An 8,574-nucleotide genomic window follows, 5' to 3' on the forward strand; every position below is an offset into this window, starting at 1 on the left:
AACAAATTTGGACTTCTACTGCTTATTCAGAATAAGAGAGCAATAGTTTTTTCCCTCTAATTCCCTATGTTTTGAAGATTTAAAGTTCCATCTCCAACCACCAGCATGCCCACTACCCCAGGTATTCCTTCCCATCTTCCCTTACTTCTCCCATCACCCTATTTTCCTGTGGATAAGACTAGGTAGTCCAGGGGAGGCAGATGAAGTGGCAATCAATTAAAAGCCCAACAAAGTGCCTTTGTGCCCTGCTTTGCAGCTGTAATGAATGGCTGTCTTGTCAAAAAGGTTTCTACTGTATTAAGAAAGCATTCTACCTTAGCCCGTTGTGATCCTGCTTGCAAAAGTCTCATTACTGTGCCAGCAATAATAGTGTCTAATTAAGCAGAATAAAGAGAGATGAAGCGTAATGGCTACAGGATAGAGAAGTTATTTGTCAGACGGAGGTAATAAATTACTGAGCCCTGCATTCTGGTATGCTGGAAAAGAAGTAGCCAGAAAGAGCCGATGCTGGAAACTTGTTTTTCTTTTTGATAAATTGACTGGCTCGGGGTAGTATTTATTTGTGTATTGCTTCAACAGACTTTTTTCCCACTCTTAGTGCACAGAGCAGAACCTCAGACGTAGGGTGGAAGCAGTGCAGTGATGGGATCGGGTGGTCATTCCATGGGGCAGTGTGAGCACTGCTGCCTGGTGGGGAACAAGGAGGGGCTGGTGGGAGATCCACCACCCGGCATCATTCCTGGGAGCCCTGGGCTGTGCTTTAGGTCCCACACATTGCTGGATTGTTGCCCCGGGCAGAGCTCTGTGAGCTGCATCCCATGGGGGAGAGGAGCACGAATGCCATTGGGGTTGAGCCCCGAGTCCCTGGCTGAGGATAATGCACAACTCCCAACAAAATGAGGTGGTTGGAGCCATTGTGAGATAAAAACCTGCCTGTCATTCTGTTGCACGAACCCATATTCCAATTTTTATCTGTGGAGCGCGATGCTCTTTTATCCGGTTTGCTGTTTGAAGGGATTTGAGCAGAATAGATAATCCTAACTTTGAACATAAATCACCGGGCTGCGTGGCTGATAGATGCTTTGCACTTTCTTATGATAATGGCTGATTGGAGGCTGGGAGGGAAAATGCCAAGGGCTTATCTCTGTAGAGCAGCATTTGGGGGCGCGGATGGCTGAGCGAGGGGAGGGAGAGGCACGAGGTGGGGCTGTTTGTGTTTATTTATCTGCTTGCTTGGTTTGAACATCTGAACTCGAGCAGAGATGCTCCAGGATATTGCTGGGAACGTGGGCAGTCAGGCTTTGCAAAGGCACTGTGTTACAAGGGGAGGGCAAGCATCCTACGTGGGGTCTGATGTAGTGGAGCCCATTGGGTACATGGGTCTGGGCTTGGTTCATCCAGAGTCTGAGATTCCCCTTCCAGAGGCTTGGGGATGCCAGAGAGCCAATAAGTAGCATCCACATCTTGTTAATATTTTACTAAGAATAGTGTGGGGTTTGTTTTTTTTTTTTTTTTTTAAGAATATAGCTCCTGTTATTTCCTTATTGCCCATGATGAGAGCTCAGAAAGTGCACTTCTCCCTCTGAAGATGAAAATCCCCAGAAAGGTCATGTTTCACTTCAGTTTTGAATGTTTCTTATTTTTAAAAGATTTATTTTACTCCAATTAGCTTAAGTTTCAAAGTAATTTAAAACCAGAAAACTGGATTCCTTTTTTGCTTGTAACTTCTGTCTCTCTCTTTTTTTTTTTTTCCTTGTAAATTAAAGAAAAAGGGGAAAAAAAAGAAAACAACATCAAAACAGATGCTTTCTCAGGAAAAGTTGTTTTTTTGATGAAACAGATTAATTGGCATTTTCTAATCAAATCTTCAAAAAATTTCCATGCAGCTTTACTGAGGCATTGAAGTACCCTTTTTCATTGCAAGGTTTCTTAATCTCACCCTAAGAAAGTTGTCTTTTAGCAGTGACTATGAATGGTGCTTTGGCAACAGCTTTGGGCTGGATGTTTGGTCTTTTGCCTTAGGAGTATTTTGGTTCAGAGAGGGACTGCAGGTTTGAAGCAAATGCCCGTTTTCTCCCCAGGTGTGCTCCAGATGCTCTCCATCCCCTGATAGAGGTGTAATGGTCCAAAGCAAAGACTTGATTTTCCAGCTCTGCAGCACAGGCATGGCCAGGATGTTTATCCCAGCACACCAGACTAAACCTGGTACAAAATCAATCCCCCAAAGCTGCACATTGAATTGTTGGTACAGCATCAGGACCAGGTGTGCAGATGCTCCACTCTGCCCCAGGACACCAAATTACTTAGAATCATAGAATCATAGAATCACCAAGGTTGGAAAAGACCTAAAAGATCATCCAGTCCAACCGTTCACCTATTACCAATAGCTCCCACTGAACCATGTCCCTCAACACCACATCTTGTCTGTACAGATGCTGTTTTCAACACCCACAGCTGGAAACCATCCTATGTGCTTCAGCCCTGTTTGAAGACAGGTAACATAATCTGGATTGCTGAGATGGTCTGTAGACCTTTCTTTGTGTTCATGGCCACAAGTAAGTATAAATCAGCAAGGGGATGGAGGGAAGGAAGTATCAGGAAAAGGGGGAAGATGTGGAAGTGTGTGAAAGGGCTTTGAATTGATGATCCCGTGCAGAAACTTACCCATGTCTACGGAAGGAACCTCAAAAGGAACAGATCCAGGAATGTCCACCCTGCCTTGCACAGGAGGAATCAACACCTATGGAGACAAGGCAGACAAACTGAGGAAAGAGCAGTGTGGCTAGTTTGATGTGACAATTGGGGAATGACCCACTGTAGCAGAAATGCTAAGTCATGGCTTAAAGTAGTGATTGAGCACCTGGGGGGAAGGCAGGGCCAACCCAATGGAGCTCAGGTGTGTTCAATGCAGCTGAGTGACCAGAAGAGCTGGAGCCAGATCCACCCTCTTTCCAGACCTTATTTAAGGGTTGGCAGTGGAAGCAAGCACTGTTTGCTGGAGATCTTTGTTTATCTGGGCCTTTATAAAGGTCAGTAAGTTTTCTTCTTTTGTTTCTGTGACTGTGGGTGTTGTGTTTGGGCTTGTCCTCATTTTCTGCAGGTAAAGGCTTTGTCACCCTGCTATTATTGCTATGCTTTTAATTGTGTTACAGCATTACACCCACACTGAACTGTGTGCTGCCTCCTTGGTGCTTGCAAATTAGAATAAAAATCATAGAGTTGCTCAGGTTGGAAAAGACCATTCTCATCAAGTCCAACCACAGCCTAACCATGCTACTCTAACTGTAAAAACCCACCACTAAATCATGTTCCTGAGCACCACATCCAAAGGGTTTTTAAACACATCCAGGGATGGTGACTCAACCACCTCTCCGGGCAGCCTATTCCAATGCTTAACACCCTTTCTGTAAAGAAGGTTTTCCTGATATCCAATTCAAGCCTCCCCTGGTGCAACTTGAGGCTATTTGCCCTTGTCCTGTTACCAGTGAGCACAGACCAACCCTGCTCTTGCTGCAATCACCTTTCAGGTATTTGAGGAGAATGATTTACTCTTTATTTTTTTAGCAGTGGCTACAACTGGTAAGACAATCTGTTGCCTTCACTGTCCCCAGTAGCATTCTGGACTCTATATGGTATGTCATGGAAAGCACACTGTATATGCCTCGTGCTCCTTTCTTCTTCGTAGACCAGATAAAGTTTGAAGTATGTCTCCCACATTGTTCCACGTTCTCTTGGTGAGGGAAGGCACCATAACCAACGTGCATTCTAAGGCATGAGATATGGCTAGAGTTTAGCCCAAGCATAGCAGACTCACAAATGTTTCCTTCTGTGAAGCAGCATAGTAGCATTTCAAAAGAGAAATTTTTGGGATGAAAAATGAGTTTTAGTTGAGAGCATTCAACTTTTTCAAGAAAGTACTTAAAACAAAACACTGCATTTTCCTGGTAGGCATTTGTTGCTGTCCAGAAGACCAGCTTTCTGGGAAAGAGAACTTTTTGGATGGTCTTAATTATTCTATTGCATTTTCAAAGAGGATGGCATGAGTATGTACTGGAAAAGGAACTGCTCTCAGAAAAGACAATAAGTGATCGAGTCTCCCATAGGACACAATTTGGTAATGTAATCTCCTTAAACAACCAGTTCTTTCAACTTGTGAGAAAATTTCTATTGAGTTTGAGCAGGTCAATAACATTTTCCCCCATTTGGAAAGGAATAGAGGAATTAACATTGTTGGTTTTTGTTTTTTTTTTTTTTTTGCCAACGTTTTTGTTATTTAACAGCCTTTTAGAAACCCATTTCCTATGCTATTTTGAGCTGCAGGCACAGTTAGGAGACCACATCTAAGAGTGACGATTTAAATCTCTAGACAGCTCAGGAGATAAGTCAAAACAAATTTCAGGATGTTCCTCTAAAGAGCTGTTTCCACTTAAGTAAGTCCCGTTGGGAGCATGCTTAAAGAATCACCTAATCCACTACACATTTTATACATTTAAACAGGTCCATTTGAAAGAAAGTTTTTGAAAATTTCTGTGCTGTGCATGCATAATGAACACCATCAGAGGAGTCTGGAAATTACTGCTGGCTTTTTTTTTTTCTAGCTCTTCACTTTGTTGATGTTGATAACTTTATGGCATCCTGATTTTATTTTTTACTGCCAACCTTGAGGTTCTTGCACCATACAGAGCTCCTCTCTTGCTCTCTCAAAATGTAATAAATGCAGCATATCTGCTTGTTGTAAGAAAAAATGCTATGCAGAGGGGTGGTAAAAGAAGGTGGTGTCGGATTGTGGGAGGAAAAAAGCGGGGAGAGGGAAGATTGGCACGTGTACAGAAGGCATAGATGGATCAAGTCATTCAGAGGTGATCTGGGGCAGGTGTCTGCATCTGGTGGTCAATAATTGCAGAGATTTGCCCAGCATGAAGTGACTTCTTGCACATTGGGTCACATCCACAGCTTGTCTGCAGTAGTTACTTTTCTGTTATTAGTGTAATTCTCCCATCTGGAAGCCAGTGCAAGAAAGCTCATCATCTTGTAGTTACTGTGAGCAATGGAAGAGTCAGGACTTGTGGTAGTTAGGAAGTGTCACCAGTGCATGTTTACACACCAGTGGCCTACTGGCAGCTCCTGAAGGATGACCTCCTAGCAGTCTACAAATACTCTGACAAACAGTACTAAAGATGTCAGAGCCAAGCTCTTCTTCACTTGGGAATGAGAAATGATATGACAGGAGGTGTTGCCAGAAAATGATACTTCTGAATGTCATTTGAGTGGATATTTGGAAAGGAATGTTCACTGGGTAGTGCAGGTTGAAACTGATGGAGGAGTGGACTGCCTGCCCTTGGAGACCTGACTTTGTTGGAGCCCTACATCTGGCTCCATGAGGCCATGATTGCTGCTCTGCTGCTCCTGTTAGTCCTGATGAGTGGGACATGGAGCTAGAACCCTCTCTGACATACCTTTCAACCAATGGTTCTTTGGTTCTGCAGTGACAGACTTCCACTGTCTGTGGGTGAACATTATAAGGTGCAGAAGGGATGCTATCTGCCTTACACTTTCTCCATCAGAAATTCCCAGAGTACTGACATCTCACCAGAGAAAATGTCAGTAATGTTCTGCTCTGTGATTGTGGTCCTACTTTCCAGTCACTATCAAATAACATGGGTTAATAGACACACAAATTCTTTGAGTCAAAAGCAACATCAGCATTATGATATTTCTTGTTTCTGAGTACTAAGCCACATCAGTGAAGGTAAGAATGCAGCTGTTCTCGCATTGATCAGAAGTGATCTGTAGAGCATGGGGTGAAATCTGCTGAGTGGAGCCTGCCAAGCAAATGTGATGCCTGGAATACAGGGCCTTGTGCATGTATTGAAAACATCTGATACTGTCTTGCCCTGGATTTCACAAATGAGCCACAGCGCTTGGGTTTTCCCTGCCTTAACCTCTTAACCTGCACTCTCTTTCCAGCCCCATTGCTGGAGAACAGCTGTGGGAGCATTGGTGGGTTCTGCTCTTAACACTAGAGTTGTTTTTGACCTTAGATGAACTATGTAACTTTTCCACCACCGCTGGTTTGCTCCTGAAGAGAGTGATATTCACTCAGTTCTGGTGTATGTTACTGGTGCATTACCTCTGGTACGTTAGCTGTTGGGTTTTTTGTTGTTCTTGTTTTTGTTTTTAAAGTTTTTGCACTTGCAGAAGTCAGGTAAATTCTTTGCTTCTCCCAGTGATGCCTGTTTATGTTTTCCCACTCGTGTCCTTTAGCAGAACTTGAGGCTAAAGACAGCACTGTGGTCATCTTCATAATCCATTAAGAGCTTTGTTATTGATTTCTGTGTCAGTTCCTGATGTGTGGTTGCACTAAGGGAGGTATTTTGCACATTATCTATTAAAAGCATTGCAATGCTTTGGTGTCAACTCCATCCCATGGCTGTAGTGCTCATTCAGGAAACGGTCTCACGTGTACAAACACTGTTCCAAGTCTGATACACAGATAACTTTCTATCAGCTTCCAGCAGTTACAAGAGACTGAAGGTTGACTGTATGTCCTGCTGCTTGTTTTTTCCCCTCTCACCTGATGCAGAACTCCCAATAGTAACCATGGAGGTAATGAGGTCAGCAAAAATCTTCATGCAAGTGAGCTGAGAAAAGGCTGAGTCCCTCTTGCCATGTCCACATCTGTGTTCAGGAGGCAGCTCGTGTTCCACTGAGTGCTTGCAAGCTCCTTCAGGGGATGTGCTGAGAAAACAGAAGAGATTAGAATATTTCATAGACTTGTCACCTGTTTTCTTGCTGGCCTAGCCGTTAAGAGACAAACAAGCCCCATCATGATTTAACATAGAAATCCAAGCAGTCTTCTCCACCGGATCTACCCAGAATCTCGATGCCTGGTCTGTGCAAGCCTGATCATGTTTCTAAGAAGGAATTATCTCAGATTAGAGAGGAGGCAGTGGTGGCATTTGCTTGTCCTGGTGACATGTGGCCTTGCACTCAGTGTCCAGGCATCCATTGGGACAGACAGCTGCTGCCTGCAGACTGCCTGGCGGCAGTGGGGCACCTGCTGCAAACCCACTGAGATGGCAGGGATGGGAACAGCTCACAGTGCTGCCCTGCCTGCTTGCAGTCAGATACTGCTACTGGTAAGGAAAACAGAGCCCCAGAGAGGGGTTGCCTGGAGAGTCTGATTGCAGAGTGATAGAGGTGCATATCACCTCCTCTTGCCCTGGTCATCGAGTGCAGGTGGGGAGCCACAGGGTGCTGGCCATGGAGTCCTGCATCACAAGTAGCTGTTGGGGAGGAGTGGTAGCTCCAGTGCATCTTTAAAGGGATCCTGAATGTTTGGGTGTGTGAAGAGGATGCTCCCTGCAGACTGAGGTTGGGGGTCACCTGGGGGGAATCCTCTTGCACAGCTCTCATGGTACTATAGAATTGTAGAATAGCTTAGATTGAAAGGGACCATAAAGATTGCCCACCTCCAACCCAACCATCCATGGCTGGTTGTCCCCCCTCCCGCCCCCAGATCACTGCTCAGTGCAGCCTGGCCTTGCGCACCTCCAAGGCTGGGGCAAGTTTGGGTAATATGGTTAATATCCTACTTACCCCATAGAAAGGAATCGCAAAGAAGGTTTGTGTTCAATGGGAGGAGATCTCAGGAGACCCTCTTGCTAAATAAATGGTATTTGTTTGAGCAAAAATACTATTTTTTTTAAATTGGTTTGGATAAACCAGTGCAGGTTGCTTGATGTAGAGAAGCAGCCTCTGTTAGCTCACATCAGACTTCTACACCTTTTCTTTCCTGCATTAACTGCACAGGCACAAAGCTCACTGAATGCACACACTGATGTTGCCCTGGTTGAATGGAGAACCTCTGCAGGCTTCTCCAGTAGAGGGTCTTGGGAAAGGTTCGTCTGAACTAGAAGATCTGCAGTCTGGATAAACATATCTCATGCCTGAGAACGCACTAGAGCTGGGAAACCCAAAGCCTTCCTTTTGGTAGTGCCCTGCTCACTGGAAGAAATGAGTGGGGTTTTCCTTATGCCCGTAGGAGCAGGATTGCTGTCATCATGCTGTGTCTTATCTGTAGTTGCACAATGATCAGAGCCCTTATTCAGGCACTGAAATGTGGTGATTTAGGCAGCTCTGTGGTGCTCAGCATCCTCTCATGGATCCCTCAGCATGGGCCAAGGGACTTCTTGGACATAGAAGGGTATTATTGACATGTACTCAAAAGGAAAAAAAAAATAGAATTTTGTTTGATCAAGCTCTTCATTTAAAAAAAAAAAAAGTTTCTAAATATTGTTAGTGAGTTTTGCCACTGTGTTATTTCATTTCAGTGTAGTCAAAACACCTAGTTTTGATACAATCTTGTTTTGTTTTTTAATTGGATTTCATTGTTTGCATGTACTTTGATTGCTTGTGATATCAAAGTCCAGGCAAAGCATTTTGAGCTTATCAGAGCAGAACGCTTTGCTGTTTTTCCATCAAAAAGTGAATTTACACTTGCAAAGGGGCTTAATTTCATTAAATCAGCACTCTTAGAAGAGAAAAAACCATCTCTAGAAAAATTCTTCAAGA

Source organism: Phasianus colchicus, chromosome 20, assembly GCF_987193195.1.
Source record: "Phasianus colchicus chromosome 20, bPhaCol1.hap1.1, whole genome shotgun sequence".
NCBI lineage: Eukaryota > Metazoa > Chordata > Aves > Galliformes > Phasianidae > Phasianus > Phasianus colchicus.